Consider the following 16,976-nt stretch of genomic DNA (forward strand, 5'->3'; position numbering starts at 1 on the left):
AATAAACTGCATAGTCAACGACAAAGATATTATACATATTGGTAATAGATTCTACATATAGATGAAGATATGATGTGGAAAACAATAGTATGGATAGATAAACTCACAGTCGCAGCACTCCAAAAGGCATAAACCAGATCAATTGTAATCAATTAATTAGTCGGTCATATTTTAAGGATAAAAAGTTGGAGAATGTGAGAATCAAAAGACAGAATAAGGGGGCTTGGTAAATATGCTCTGCTATTGTTGTGAAACATCATTGTTTGTCCTTATTTACCCTCTGAAAATCATCTTTGATTTAGATATGTGTGTGATAGTATATGTTTTCTTTTCCCAAATTGTGTAAAGTTATTCATAAACGTGGTGTCAGTTCGTTTTGGTGTTGCTATCCGTTGGTTTTTTATTTTTTGAAGTAGGATATTTAAATTTTAGAAGGTAATTTACGTAATTTAACTTTTAAGTTTAGGAGTTCCTGCTTTTAATAAATATAGATATAGATGTTCAGACTCATAGAGCAGGGTTTGCTCGGTCAAGTTAAGGCACCGAGTGCCGGTCTGCCTCACTAAGATTTTGGGGCGTGACATATACTCATGTCTCATTTGTTTGCAATTAATGTTACGGCACTAAGTGCATTTATTTACAGTAAGAATTAAGCACTTATTGGTTTAAACATGTTTTAATCATTAAGATCTTGAATAGAGTCTTAATATCATTAAGAGGTATTTTGTGTTGATTATTTTTTACCACCACTATGTCCACCTCCACAAGCCACTACCGCAAACCGTCTCTGTCATCACAACAATTATCACCACTATCAACCACCATAACCGTTGCCAACCACCAACCACCTCTGCCATCACAACTAACACAGACAACCACCACCGCTGACTATTACTGTCAATCGCTACTACACCTGTCACCTCCACCGTTCTAATTATATTCACTCCCACAATCTCCACCACCCCCGTCACTGGCCCCGCCACCTCTGCCACCACTACAACAAATCCCTACGAACCACCACCAAAATCACAACTAGCACTGCTGCCAACTGCCACCAACACCATCGTCAACCACTACACATTTTTCAACAACCACCGCCACCACCGCTAACTACTAGGGTCAACCACCCCACCATTACAACTACCACCAACTCTGCCAACTACTAACATCAACCAACTCCCCCATCACAACCACCACCGCCACTACCAACCGCCACCATCTCTCCAGTCACTACAACCCAACCACGTCCACCATCACAACTATCACCACCACCATATTTAGCCACTAGCACCAACCATCACCACCACATCATTGCAAACCATCTCCGCTCTCACTAGTGAACATAAATATATTTTTTTAATTAAATAATAAATTTTTATTGAACTTATATTATAATATATTTAATTACTTTTTTATTTGAATTATATATTCATTATATTTAAAAATAAATAAATTATGCACATTCACACGTTGAAAAACAAACAGTCTTAGAGTCTTTTTGGTATGATGGAAAATGTTTTCCTATTTTCCCTTGTTTGGTTGTACTAAATATCTTGGAAAATATTTTCCTCAAAATAGGAGAAAATGGAAGAAAACGTTTTCCTTTAAAATTTGTGGGAAAACATTTTTCATATCAATAAACACACCAACGCGTCCCCAACACCCACCTACCACCCACCTACCCCCTCCACCACCTACTCCACCGTGCCAACCCTCCTCCCCCTCCCCTCTTACTCCCTACTCCCCACCATCAGCAGAAGTTGCACTCCGAATGCAAAACCTTATGGTGTTTTGCTTTGAATATATGCAAATCCTTTTCAAATGACATTTTTTAATTTGCATACCACATACCAAACATAAGAAAATCAGTGGAAATATCACTTATTTTTCGAGAAAATATTTTTGTCCGTGAAAAATATTTTTCGTTATACCAAGCACATCCTTAATCATTCAGTATTCAGATCTAGAGACAATCTATCTATATAGAATACAACAACAACAACAACAACCCAGTGAAATCCCACAACGTGGGGTCTGGGGAGGGTAGAGTGTACGCAGACCTTACTCCTACCAAGGTAGGACGGCTGTTTCCGAAAGACCCTTGGCTCAATAAAAAACATAAAAAGAGGTCAGATAAGGCTAAGAGATTCAAAGCGATATGGAAATGAAGTAACGCAAGCGACACAGATAACATAGAATAATCAAAGCACAGGAAATAACAGATAAAAGCATAAATCAGAGCACAAGAAATTATACTACGATAATGCGACTACTAATAAGACAGGATAATGAGACTATCTACTAGCCTTCTACCCTAATGTGGGTCCTCCAAACCGTCCTATCTAAGGTCATGTCCTCGGTAAGCTGTAACTGCGTCATGTCGTGTCTAATTACCTCTCCCCAATACTTCTTCGGCCTATCCCTACCTCGTCTGAAACCATCCATGGCCAACCTCTCACACCTCCGCACTGAGGCATCTGTGTCTCTCCTCTTCACATGCCCAAACCATCTCAATCTCGCTTCTCGCTTCTCGCATCTTGTCTTCCACCGAGGCCACTCCCACTTTGTCCCGAATATCCTCATTCCTAATCCTGTCACTCCTGGTGTGGCCACACATCCATCTCAACATTCTCATCTCGGCAACTTTCATCTTTTTGAACGTGAGAGGTCTTAACTGGCCAACACTTCACCCTATACAACATAGTCGGTCTAACCACCACTTTGTAGAACTTGCCCTTAAGTTGTGGTGGCACCTTCTTGTCACATAGCACTCCGGAAGCAAGCCTCCATTTCATCCACCCTGCCCCAATACGATGTGTGACATCATCGTCAATCTCCCCGCTGCCTTGCATAATAGAGACAAAAGCATGATGTGATGTAAGTGTCTTCACCAGAAAATTCGTATTTAATAAATAAAATAAAATCATAAAGACAACAAAAAATGATAAGAAAAACAAAAACATAAAAAAAAAAAAAAAAAAAAAAACTGCAAACTTACCGATACTACTAAAAATTAAATCACGTTTTTTTAACTCCTTTGTAGAAACTACTCCTTTTTTATAGCAATTTTCGGTTAACTTTTGTCAACTACGGTGGTTCAAATTTTTCTTAAAAATTTAAACATTCCAATTTAAAATACTAAATAAGAAAATAAAATTTCAAACTTACGTGTACTACTAAAAAATGAATCATGTTTTTTTTTTTTAATTTCCTTCTTTATAGCAACTACTCCTTATGTATAGCAATTTTTGGGACATTAAAAAAAATAGAAAAATGGGACAGTTTTAACTAAACGCTCCCGGACAGTTTTTTTTTTTTTTTTTTTGAATCTATATATAATATAAAGCTAGGCATAGACAATCCTATGTGGCACCTCTCTATGGCCACTATTCCTATTTATCTTTTATTTCCTTTTTTTGGCTTTTTATCCCTTTTATTTGAATTTATGTGATAATTTAAGTACTCCAAAAATCACCTCATTAATTCACTACATAGTGGCAATGGCAAATTTATGTTTTCTATTATTGTGATAAAAGGAAACCTCAACAGTTGCTCACTCAAGGGATGTATCCGGTGTATAAATAATGAGTAATGGCTGATATCCATACTAATAATGACACCTTAAAGAGATTAGACATTGAATAAAAATGAATAACGAAATATCAAGTTTCAGTTTCAAAGACCCCTCATTTTCAATACCTTTTCATTTTCAGTTTAGGATACTATATATATATATATATATATTATGAAAATGTGAAGAATTTTGTAATGTCGATGGAGAAACAAATGGTTTGTATTGTGAAGACGAAGTTGCAGTGTTGACGGACCGCTTGCCACCACCGGCATCACCAATATAATAGGCAATAAATATGATATAACATCTATGTTTCTTTCAAGAACATTTGATCCTCTGTAATATTTGGCTCGTGATTGCTTCCATCATACTTCGTTGTAACACTCACAATATATTAGACACGAGAATACAATGGTCCACAACTGTACAACTCTAGGTAGTGTTTAAGGAGAAAACTATTTAGTTTTTTGGTAGATTTACTTTTTTTTTCCCCCTGCTGTAGTGATTAACTGTGGTAGAATTAATTATGTGGTTATATACTGACAATTGTGAGACATGGTTTTTATTTTGCTTGCTGCAAGAACTATAATTGCTTTGTTTTCTAAAGTTACTTTGTTAATGTTTTCCTAACAACGATAAAATATGCTTTGTTGTTCTGGTCTGGGTTTAATTTAGTTGGCGAAGGATGCATAATATATCTAAAAGTCAGGAAGTCGGTTTGATGGACAAAAAGCTCTTATTATGAGTTAGTATTAGTACTCAATTTTCTTCCAACACAAAATAGTGGTGTCAGAATAACCTCGTACTGGTTCCCGGTGAGTTTGTTGGTCCTCTTTAGTTTTTAAAGATGAAAACAAACATATAGGAGTACAAAATATTGAAGACATTACGCTCCTCCTTACCTAACTACTTTGAGACGAATAACATACAAGAAAATCAAATAATTATCCTGCATTAAATGTCACTAAAAAAATATAAAAGCAGCAACTTATATGTTAAAATCTACATATTTTTAATTTTCTCTTGAAAATAAAAATAAACTTCATTTTAAATTGTGGTCCTTTTTAATTTTCAATTTTCACAAGTAAAACCTATTACAAATGAAATTAAGAGTAAATGTAATATTTAATAATAAAATTAAATAACGAGGATAAAAAAGATGTTTACACCTTTGATATATAGTAAAATGGTGAAAGATTAGATTAGTTTAAATTCGAACCGATAACATTAATCGTCTCTTCGGATATTCTCTTTAATTATCTCCAACTCAAGAACAAATTGCTTAAGAATAATATATCAATTGTCAAAAATATATGTTCGGGACATGGAATAAGAGGGTGGCAAAATGTGTTGTTCTACCGTAAAATTCTTTATTAAAGGGAGAGTTTTGAATTTCACTCGACGAGGGATATTCCATGACTCCGACCGATTATTGAAAAAAGTCTAAATGACTCAATTGTTACTGGAGGTTAGTCTTCTAGGATCACCTTGCTTCAAAGTGCCCATTAATTATTTGTTAATTTCAGGAATGATCCTATCAGTGATTATGTACTAGGCTTATCTAAAGAATTGAGTCTTCCAAGAAAGGTTTCTAATGAATCTACTAATTGAGGTTCTAGATTCGTTCAAAAGGCAGAAAGGAATAGGCTAAGGGCGGACTTCTCCTGCTCTTTATTAAGAGTTTAAGACGGAAAAAAAAAAAAACATTTTCTAAGATCTCTGATCTAGGGACTTTTAAATATCTCTTATAACTTCATATTCTTTTTAGTTGTTCTTCACCTTTTTCCATATGATGCCATTTAAAATAAATTAATATCTTTTAGCCTTTACAATAATTTATTTTTCATTATTTTAATATTTAGGTATTTATTTATAAAAATTATTTCGTAAAGTTAATAGTCTCTTTTATAATCGCGCGAAGCGCGATCAAGTTATCTAGTGTGTATTAAATCAAAAACAGAGAAGAAGACTTCTCCTACTTCCAGTTTTAAATACACGCTCTTGGAAGCTTTGTGGTATGTTTAAAATATTAAATCTGTATAATTTGAATTTTAAAAACTAGTACCAACCACTCCCACTTCCTCCATTCCCCCTCCTCACGATTTATTTTATTTGCAGATAGTTTATTGTTTTATTTACGGACAATTAATTTCACTTTCTACCAACATAGGAGTTGGTTTAAATTGTGAACGTGTATTTCAATCATTATTTTCCTTCCTCATTATCTATATTTTTCGTCTTTCATAATACAATTTCAAATGTCTTGTTTCAATATCTTTCTATGCCTTCTCAACAATCTCAACAGATACAAGAAAACGTTCCATTTTTATCTCTAACTTCTTCAATTGTTAAGCCTAAAATTTACATTGTCACTTCTTCTTCAATTATTTTTATACGTTTCATAGCGTAAATGGTAATAATATATTGTATATAGCTGTTGTACTTTTAATCTCTTTTCACTGTGAATCACAAGATGATTCTACACATAGTATAAATGGTAATAATATATTGTATTTAGTTGTCGTACTTTTAATCTCTTTTCACTGTGAATCACAAGATGATTATACATAGATAATCATCTAGAGAATCAAGTTGAGCAGAAGATGTATTATATACAAATGGATTACATTATGGATATCAAGTTTATCTTTTTAACCTATTATTCTACCCTTTTCTACGGTTATTTTCTAAAAATGTCTTTATGTACCATGTTAATCAATTATTTTTTTACTTTAACGAAGCGTATTTCGTTACATAGTCAATCTTCTTAGCTTTCGTTTGCAATCAGGGTAAATTTATTCTTGAGTTTCCATGCATCTCTTTTGAAGTAAAACGTCATGGTTAAAGTGCTTATCATTACTGACTTTTAACTTGAATTATAGATAGTTTGTAATATATTGAAGACATATTCATTTTTTGAAGCCTTAAAACTTAAAATAGGAGAGCCTATTTTCTTCATAAAGATGGAACATAAAATACCATGGTAGATGTCTCTAATTGTTGGTTTTATTGAATTTGACCTTTGTAATTATTGATTTTATCGAGTTTGACCAATATAGTATTGGTTTAATTGGTAAAATTTCTAGGTTTTGAATGTTGATAACATAGTAAACCCAATCTTTTGGATCCATGTTGAGATAGGTAAGATGCTAGGATCGTGGAAGGAAATGTTGGCGAGGAATTTGCAAGGAAGCAGAAAGTTTAAAGCTTAGCCGTGGTTATGGGAACCAAGGTATGTAGCTATTCAAAGCTCTCTCTTTCTCTATAATGCTAGGGAAGTATATGTAATTTCACTGAACTTACTAAGTTTGATGAATTTACTCTGAAGTAGTGTTCATCCAAAGAGTGCTAATTGGTGTTTAACAGCGGTATAAACTGTATTAGGTTCTTCCTTCATAGCGTTGTTCTTATAAACAGGTTCTAATATTATCAATGTAAATGCTTTCTTGATTTTATTTTGTGTTGTTTCATATATTCAGCGTTTAAGTATATTGACTGCACTACAAGCATAAATAAGATCTTTATGCCTAAGCTCATTTAGGAGGAGAAAAAAATACTTTGAATGAAGTATAGCATTTTAATCCTTTGTTATAAACAAATACATGTTCTTCAATTGTCTGGGGAATCTAGAGGTCTTTGTACGAAGTTGAGAGCTGGAAAGGACCTAGACAAAAAAATGATAAGTATTTTTGTTGGATCGCCGTTAATGTACTGCACACCGCAAGAACTTATTATTTTATTGTAGGACTCGGCGATGCTCAAATTTTGATGGTGTTTAGGATTTTTAAGAAATTGGTTGTAATCTTTGTGTCAAGTGATAACAACACGATTCACACTATGATTACAGTCAAGTGATAAAAAGATGCTGCTCTTACAAGATTTCTTTTTATGTGTTTATAATATATTTATCCATGTTCATGTATTTACTTTCAAAATTATAATGTTAATAAGATGTTGCTTCTACTGCTTAGTGGTTACGAAAAAAACTTTTATAATTACAAAGTTGAATGTTATGAGATTTTCTTAGGAGAACAGACTATTGTATAGAGCAAGTCCATTCAACTATATACATCAACTTTAATGTTGAGAATCATTAATTAAGGACGGCTTGGTAGCTCTTTCTTCTAATACAATTTAATGCTTTGAAAATATGCCAATCCTTTGGCTGGGAAAAATACCATTGGATAATATAATCTTAATAGTGTTAATTATCCTATTGTCACAATTTCACCAGGAGTGAAACTTGGCAAGGAATTTGTAACTGGACAAGAATGTTACCCCCCATGCAAAAATGAACTAATTTATATTATGATCTTACAGGCTATCCTAAAAATATCATGAGGATATGTAAAATTAAGTTGTTCAATAACGGATCATGTAAAGTTCTACAATGAGTAGTGTACCAGGAGTCCATATTTTGATGAAAAAGAACATTTACAGTAACACACTTGTAGATAGTTCTATTATATCAAAGTCAACATTGAATGCTAATGTATGCTTCAATGAGTACATTGGACACGGAGAGAGAGGAATCACATGTTTTCCAGTCTCCAACAACATATAGTTGTGACAATATTATTGGTCAATGTGGTGCTTATGGCAATTGCAAGATAGTGCTTTCTCTTGTTCGTAGTTTCTTAGACAAGTTTTGGTCTAAAGACCCAACAAATTAAACAATGACAAATTGAATAAACAGGGTGTTACGCCTCGGAAAATTTTTCGTTGATGCACAGTGAATAGACTAACCAAGGGCACGAAGTATACGATGTTTCAATGAGTAAGAAATAGCATTTGATGATCCTAATTGAGATTTCAAAGACATTCGAGGCAAGAGGAGAAAGTTTGCCAAGAAAGGAAACGTATACGTTATGTATCGGAAAAGATTTACGAGTAACAAGTTAATGATGACTTAATAATGTCTTGGAGAAGAGTTATAACATCCCTTAGATTGTTAATGAGGTGTTAAACAAGTGTTAAGAAGGTTCCATAAGGATTGGAGATCAAACGAGTCGACGAGAACGAATTTCGGAAAGCTAGGCATTATACGGTCCAACATACGGACCATATAAAGTATGTTAGGCCGTATGTTCTGCCCAGAATGGGGACTTCCACTGGACCAAAGATACGGTCAGACATACGGTCCATATAAAAGATACGGACCGTATGTTGGTCCGTAGAACCGAGTCGGGACAGGTTTTAAAATTAATATAAGGACCCAACCTCATTAAATTCATTTCATTTTTTCACTCCACACTTCAAGAACTCTCTAGAAAGCTCTCCACACTTCTTCCACAAGAACTCAAGAGAAATTTGTGATCAACTTCATCAAACCAAGAGAATCAAGTGTAAGAAAATCATTAGGGTTCATCCAAGGCAAGAAATCCCATTGGAAGAGAACTAGGGTTTTGGCTCAAGTGAAGTATTTCCACTCAAAGCTCATTCCCACATCATCTAAGGTAAGTTTTATGATCATTCCATGTTGTTTAAGGTATTGGGGGGTTGAAAGACTTGGATTATGAAAGGAGATAGAAAATGGGTTACAAAGATGAGAATAATGAGATTTTGAATAGTAGCTTTGAATGAGTCATGGTTCTTGATATGTTGTGATTATAAAAATGTTATAAATGACATTAAGAACATGGAAAAAACATTATATGTGAGTAAACGTAGTAGTGTACTATGACCATGATTATGGATGAATTGAAGTGAAATTGGGAAATATGGATAATGTAGGTGAATGAAGATTGATGGTTATAATATTGTGAATGTTATTATAGACGTTTGGGAGTTGATATATGATATGAGGAAAGTTGTATAAACAAAGGTAATGTTGTCCAATTTTCTCTAGCTTTAGTTGAGCATGTTCATGTGATCGATTAGCTAATGTTAATACGAACTCTTTTGAAGGTAGAAGCGTGAGCATTGAAGGAGAACAATCAAGCGATAGAATAGATAAACGAAAAGGTATGTAAGGCTAGTCCCCTCCTTCTAAGGCATGACTCCCATGGCATGAATTCCCCTATTTTCCCATGACTTTCTTACATTCCGGCAATTATGAGCCTATGATTATAAGGAGCTTAACATCAGATATAGAAACGAGATATGTCATGAGCATAATAGTGATGATGATGAGTTAAGTCTAAAGATCCTAAAGCCAATGATCCTAAATATGATCCGTTGATGTTGTTTATTGTATACACTCACCTTATGTGTCAATTCCTTCAAGGTGGGGCAGAATGCTTATGAACATTCCATAATGGAATCGGGGGTTCACGACCTTATGTCACCCCGATAAAGTATAGTTGTCTTTGATTTTCTATGCATGCATTATGATGAGTACATGATGATGATATTATACCGCGCCTATATGGTCGGGCAGACACCGCTAAGGTGGGCAGCGTATACACCATGTCTAGATGGCATGGGCAGACACCACTAATGGGCGGCATGAGATGGTGACCCCGGACGCGAGAGGCCTGGACGCGGGCTAATGATGATCACACCATACCTATATGGTCGGGAAACTTATATAGATATACGTACATGATATGATGATGTTTATGAAGTGAGTTAGCATGCTTTATTTCTATCAAATTGACAGTCAGTTACAGGTTGTCCTTCACTTGATGACTCTTTATTTCATTGATGTATTGTTGTTTTTTTATGCCTTACATACTAAGTACAATGCTCGTACTGAAGTCCTTTTCTTTGGACGTTGTGTTCATGCCCACAGGTAGATAGGGAGGTGATCCAGATTCGTAGGAGCTATCAGCAGACTTTGAGAGCACTCCATTGTTCCGGAGGTGCCATTGCTTACTATTTTGTGTATATATATTTTGGGCACGACGGGATCCTGTCCCGTCCATATGTCTAGTACTCTAGTAGAGGCTCGTAGATACGCATGTGTGGGTAGTATGGTCTCACGATATCCCTATTGTATGAATACTATTTTGATAGCCGAAGGGCTTATATATATGAAGGTAAATATGTTTCAAGTGAAAATGGTTCTCCTATGATTATAAGCATGAGAATAATGAATGAATGCAGGATGAGTACGATGAGTAATAGAATGAGTGGTGCTCGGCGGTTAGCCCCGGGTACCCGTCATGGCCCCTAGTCGGGTCGTGACAAAAGTGGTATCAGAGCAGTTCAGTCCTAGGAAGTGTCTACGAGCCGTGTCCAGTGGAGTCTTATTTATGGTGTGTTGCGCGCCACACTTATAAACAGGAGGCTACAGGACATTTAGGAAAAATGACCGTTCTTCTTCTTATGAAATCGTGCGATAGAGCCGTGTTATAAGATTTTCTCCTCCCTAATTGTGCGTTGTGATTTCAGAGATGCCGCCAAAGAGAAAGGCTACAGCCGCCCAGAAGGGCAAGACTACGATAGAAAGGTGGGTAGAAAGGGAGCTGCCAATGAATATAGAAGAGGGTGAATCATATAACGAGGCTCCATCTAATACTTCTCCCACTCCGCCTGTTTTAGAGGAGCAAGAGGGGGCTTCGGTTACAGCTCATATGCCTACAGTTCCTCTATCGGCTGCTTCGGGTCAACAAATGACCGAAGCTATCCATTTATTGACACAGTTGGTTGCCGCCCAGGCACAACGGCAGAGTTCGGGTCCAAGCGACAGGGCAGTTAGTACTAGAGCCCGTGATTTTATGAGTTTAAATCCTCCGGAGTTCTTCGGGTCAAAGCCGGATGAAGACCCGCAAGGTTTTATTGATGAAATGTTGAGAACATTGAAGATTATTCATGCCTCCGAGACTAAATCTGTGGAGTTGGCATCTTATAGACTCCGAGGTGTGGCGGTACTTTGGTATAATAATTGGATATCTTCAAGAAAAGAGAATGCGCCTCCTTCAGTTTGGCAAGAATTTGGAGATGCCTTCATCCGCCACTATTTGCCACCCGAGGTTCGTCGAGCTAGAGCGGATAGATTCTTAAAGCTGAAGCAAGGAAATATGAGTGCCCGGTAGTATAGCCTCCAGTTTAATTCATTGGCTAGATATGCTCCGCCTATGGTGGCCGACATGGGAGATAGAGTGCATAGATCTGTGAGTGGCTGATACGCTCAAATTACACCTATGAGTGGCGTAAAGCGGTCGTTGTCAAATATAATAACCCAAACAAGGTTGGGGTCGAGAGTGAAGTTGGTGCTTTAAATGTTAATACAATGTGGAATGAGAGTGAAGTTGGTGCTTTAAATGCTCCAACCACTTCACAAATATCCAAGGCTTAAAGTTAATGCTCCCAAAAGATCAGAATAAATGTTAAAAACCTAAGTTTAAGTATTTATAGGGCCAAAAATCGGGCCAAAGTTCTGGACAAAAACACCCTTTCGCGGCATCGTTATGGATCGTAACACAGGTTACGGTCCGTCCTTCGGTTCCGTCCTTTGTCAGCTTGATATAGGTCAACCGTTATGGCTTCTTGCGACGGACCGTAACACAGGTTACGGTCCGTATCTTCCAGCGGATCATGGCTTCAGTGTTCAGTGGCCAATGCGTTACGCCATGATGTTACGCCCCGTAACCTGCGTTACGGACCGTCCTTCTGGGCGTAACATGTGACACTACTTAGGCTTCTTACTGGAATTTTTTTTCAGATTACGGTCACGTTACGGCCCGTAACATGAGTTACGGACCGTCCTTTATAGCGGCACGTATCTGGATCTTCCTCTCTGGGTACGGATCACGTTACGGTCCGTAACTCGAGTTACGGACAGTCCTTTTGCTCCAAGTTGTCCGTTTTTCAGCATTTCTTATCATTTCCGTTCCTTAGTCAACCGACCCTAAAAAACACCAAAATAACATAAGAAACGATGTAAAAACACTTAAAAACAAGCAACACTTCTAGTGAAAAAGACATAAAATGTGCCGAAATTCACGGCACATCAGTGGCTTAGGGCCACATTTGTTCAAGGCTGCTTGACAACTTCATTGCAAGATGGGATGGATATTTCCCGCATTCAGGCCCATTCCCAGAACTTAGAAGAGCAACAACATCCACAAAGGGGTGAGCGTGATATTGATAGAGGGCAAAGCAAGAGGGCTAGATCTATGGGTGCAGGTAGCGACTATAGAGGGGGATCGAGGCAGTCATTTCCTAGACACTTAGGCTAGTCGGTGACTAGTGCACCTCCACGATTTGCAGGTAGGAGATTTGACCGCTCAATTCATTCAGGGCAGGGTCAGAGCTCGAGAGCTTCAGGTTCCCAGTTTGGGGGTGATTATAGCCAGAGGAGACCACCAGTCCCACGATGTAGTCAGTGCGGTAGATTACATTTCGGACAGTGTCTTTGAGGTTCAGATGCTTGCTATGACTATATGGTCAGGCAGCTTATATAGATAAGCATACATGATATGATGATGTTTATAAAGTGAGTTAGCATGCTTTATTTCTATCAAATTGACAGTCAGTTACAGGTTGTCCTTCACTTGATGTCTCCTTATTTCATTGATGTATTGTTGTTTTTTTATGCCTTACATACTCAGTACAATGCTCGTACTGACGTCCTTTTCTTTGGACGCTGTGTTCATGCCCACAGGTAGACAGGGAGGTGATCCAGATTCGTAGGAGCTATCAACAGACTTTGAGAGCACCCCATTGTTCCGGAGGTGCCATTGCTTACCATTTTGTGTATATATATTATGGGCACGATGGGGTCCTGTCCCGTCCATATGTCTAGTACTCTAGTAGAGGCTCGTAGATTCGCATGTGTGGGTAGTATGGTCTCACGATGTCCCTATTGTATTGTTACGTCCGACATTTTTGCTTATTTGAAAAATGCAAGATAAATTGGCTTGTAATGAATAAGGCCATATTTGGACCTTGCTTGATATGAATGGGTAGGTTATGAGTACGTTGGTGTGAAATTACGAAAGGAGGCCAAGGGCAAAAATCAAAATTTTGGAAACTTGTCCCATGAATTACAATAAATAGCCAAATTGGGCTCAACAAAAAAAAAAAAAAAATGAGGCCCAAATGGGAAGGCCCAACCGGCCAAGCAAGGGTCCAAGCCCTTGGATTAATTAATTTTCATGTGGAATTATATAATCATATTTATCCTAAGAAGGTTCAAGAGAAACCAAGAACAAAACACAAGCAAAAAAGAGAGAGAGAGTTTCGGGTGGAAGACGAAAGAAAAGAAAAAGAAAGAATTTTTTTTTGGAGCCAAATCCTTAATTCAAAAATCCAATTCTTGTGAAATTATTACCAAGCGCAAGACCCTCTACAAGATGGTGTAAGTATTTTGGCAAGAAAGTGATTTTGTAGCAAGTGGAAAACTTGAAGAAAAGGTGAGAAACAATTCATTTTCTTATGTTATTAAGTTTGGTTTATGTTGTAATATGTAGAATTGAGTAGAGTGTATGGAAATATGGAAGTTTGTAAAGTGGGTATGTTGTTTGAAAGTTGGTCGTGTGTATGCATGAATTGCATGTCCATAATGACTTGAATTTTTGTTGAAATCTAGTGTAGTTATGGTAGAAATTGTATTAGAAATGAAAGTGGAATGAATCAGTGAAAGTTGGAGAATATAGTATGTGGCCGTGTGGTGTGTGTGGATGATGGAGTGTGAATTTAATCTTGTTAGTATGTTAAGTGTGTTATGGTGAAATGAATGGAAAGATAATAATCTTTATTGTCATGGAAAAATGGTTATTAAGTTGTTGTAGGAAAACATGCAACTTTGTTATGGTTTATGTAAAAATGGAAATGAAAGTATCAAGAGGCAAATTATGATTAATGTTGATGAATTTGGAAGATGGAAATGTAATATGAACTTGTAAGTTGAAGGTTAGGAGAATTGGATAAATTGTGGCTTTGATGGAAAGTTTGTATGTTTGTATATCTTATGTATATCTTGTGAGAATGGTATGGTATGCCTCTGCATCGTGTTATAATGACCTTGATGGGTGATGAATATCAAAATAATAAGTTTGGTTTGGAAATGTAAGGTTGAAACGAAAGATGTTTCGTTATGCCTGAAAGATGGTTAGTGATGCCATATTGTGTGTTGTAATGCATGTTGTTGTTATTGATGTGGTTTCTGGGTTGTTGTGTTAATGAATTGAGCCGAGCTAAGTCTTGGGGTCGTCATATATACAGAGGAAATGCTGCCGAAATTTCGGTAGGGAAGTATGTGTTAAGTTGGGCTATTGAAAAAGTTTGAAACTAACAATTGGTAAACTTGACCATTTCTAGATTTTGGACGAAATTGGAGTGGAAGCCAAGCGAGTGTAAGGCGCAATCGAGGTATGTAAAGCCTTCCCCTTTATCCTTAGGCATGTTCTGGATGTGATAGGCTCGGCCGCGAGCCTTAATTACGACTCCGTTCCTCGGAATTCGAGACGGAAAACCGCTCCAATTCCTTTAGTACAATTGAAACCATTTCCTTACAAATTTCCTTTAAAGTGAACTTTTGTACGAAACTTCCCTAAACGGAGTCGGAACACTTCCAAATGATTATGGATGACCTCATAAGGTCTATTATCAGTAATTCACTTATGTCGCCTCGAGTTGGTCCGAGGCGGGCCCACAAGGCCCGATATCTTCTGCATAACCTTAATGACTCCGGTTTTGTCCGATTTTTTTTCCAGAAAACCTCTGGATTATTATTTTGATCATGATATGACTATTTTTATGCAAATCTTACAAAATGACCTCTGGACATCGAAGAATCTGATTCTGATAATAATCGGTCATGCCTTCCCAAGTAGGATATAGACGCGTATTATGCATACCATCTGGATACTCTGATTTGGCTCGCCGTTTGGCACCCTTCAGTCTGATTGAGTCTGTATGTATGTGGTTTCTCATTAATCTGTTCGTGGCTGTCTCAATGCATTCCTTCACTGCGTCCCGGGCCAGGTTCTGTTATCGTGCACATTCCTCTGCATTGTTCACCGCGTCCCTCGACGTGCAGGCCAGGATCTGTTATATCTGTATGATTATGATATTATGATCTGTGTATGGGGATGGCGGCCAGGATGGCATATGATCTGATCTGATTCTGTCTGTCCACCGCGTCCCGTACAAAGAGGGTCGGGTTCTGTTACCGCGCCCCCAGACAGGGCCGGGATCTGTATGTATGTATGTATGTATGTGCCATCAGTATTTATATAAGCACATGCCTCGGTATGATTCTGTATGACTCTGTACTACTCGGCATGCATAAATCTGTCTGGCATACTTCTGTCTGTCCGTCTGAATTACGACTATGTCTGTATGTCCGTATGGATTCTGATTCTGTACGTCCGTATGGATTCTGATTCTGTATGTCCGTATGGATTCTGATTCTGTCCGTCTGTCTGGACCATGATTCTGTCCGTCTGTCTGGACCATGAATTCTGTCTGTCTGTCTGGATTATGACTCTGACCGGTACACTTCCGTCTGTCCGTTCGGCTTATGATTCTGCCTATCATATTTCTGTGTTGTTGGTCCAGATTATGATTATGTCTGTTATGTTTCTGCTTTACATACTCGGTACATTCTTCGTACTGACCCCCGTTCTTCGGGGGCTGCGCTACATGCCCGCAGGTACAGACGCACCAGGTGATACGCCGCCAGTGTAGGGTTCTGATTCTGCTGTTTTGAAGAGCTCCCTTGATCCGGAGCGTATACTTTTGGTATATATCTTCTGTCTTCTGTATACTCTGTATGTATGGAAATTCTGGGTACGGCGGGGCCCTGTCCCGTCATATGATTCTGTATGTCTGTTAGAGGCCTGTAGATAGATATGTGGGTTACAGGTTTCATCTGTTTAGGTAAGTACGAACGATTTTGTGACTCCGTCTGTATGTTAACCTCATCGGCTTGTCTGTAAATTTCTGTATGTTCAGGTATGTATATGTTCGCGCGCGCCGCATCTGTATCGGCCTGATTCTGTACACATCTGTTTGGAAAAAAAAATCTGTATGGTACGAAATTCTGTTAAGTAGGTACGTATGGGTATCCAGTTAGGATACCAGTCGCGGCCCACGGGGTTGGGTCGTGACATGTATGTATACTATTTTGATAGCCGAAGGGCTTATGTATATGAAGGTAAATATGTTTCAAGTGAAAATGGTTTTCCTATGATTATAAGCATGAGAATAATGAATGCACGCAGGATGAGTACGATGAGAAATAGAATGAGTGTTGCTCGGTGGTTAGCCCCGGGTACCCGTCATGGCCCTTAGTTGGGTCGTGACACAGGGGGTGTAGTAGAAACGACAATATTGAAATATAGCGTTGATTCAATATTTGATTGAAGTTGAATTAAATATATCTGAAATCGAAATTGAAAAAATATGTATTCGACATTTAAATTATCAACAAGCATAAAAAATATGTATTCGAAAGTTAAATTATCAACAAGCATAGAAACTAAGTAGTTTTTGAAGGAAAAACAAAGCA

Source organism: Lycium barbarum, chromosome 11 (assembly GCF_019175385.1).
Source record: "Lycium barbarum isolate Lr01 chromosome 11, ASM1917538v2, whole genome shotgun sequence".
NCBI classification, from domain to species: Eukaryota; Viridiplantae; Streptophyta; class Magnoliopsida; order Solanales; family Solanaceae; genus Lycium; species Lycium barbarum.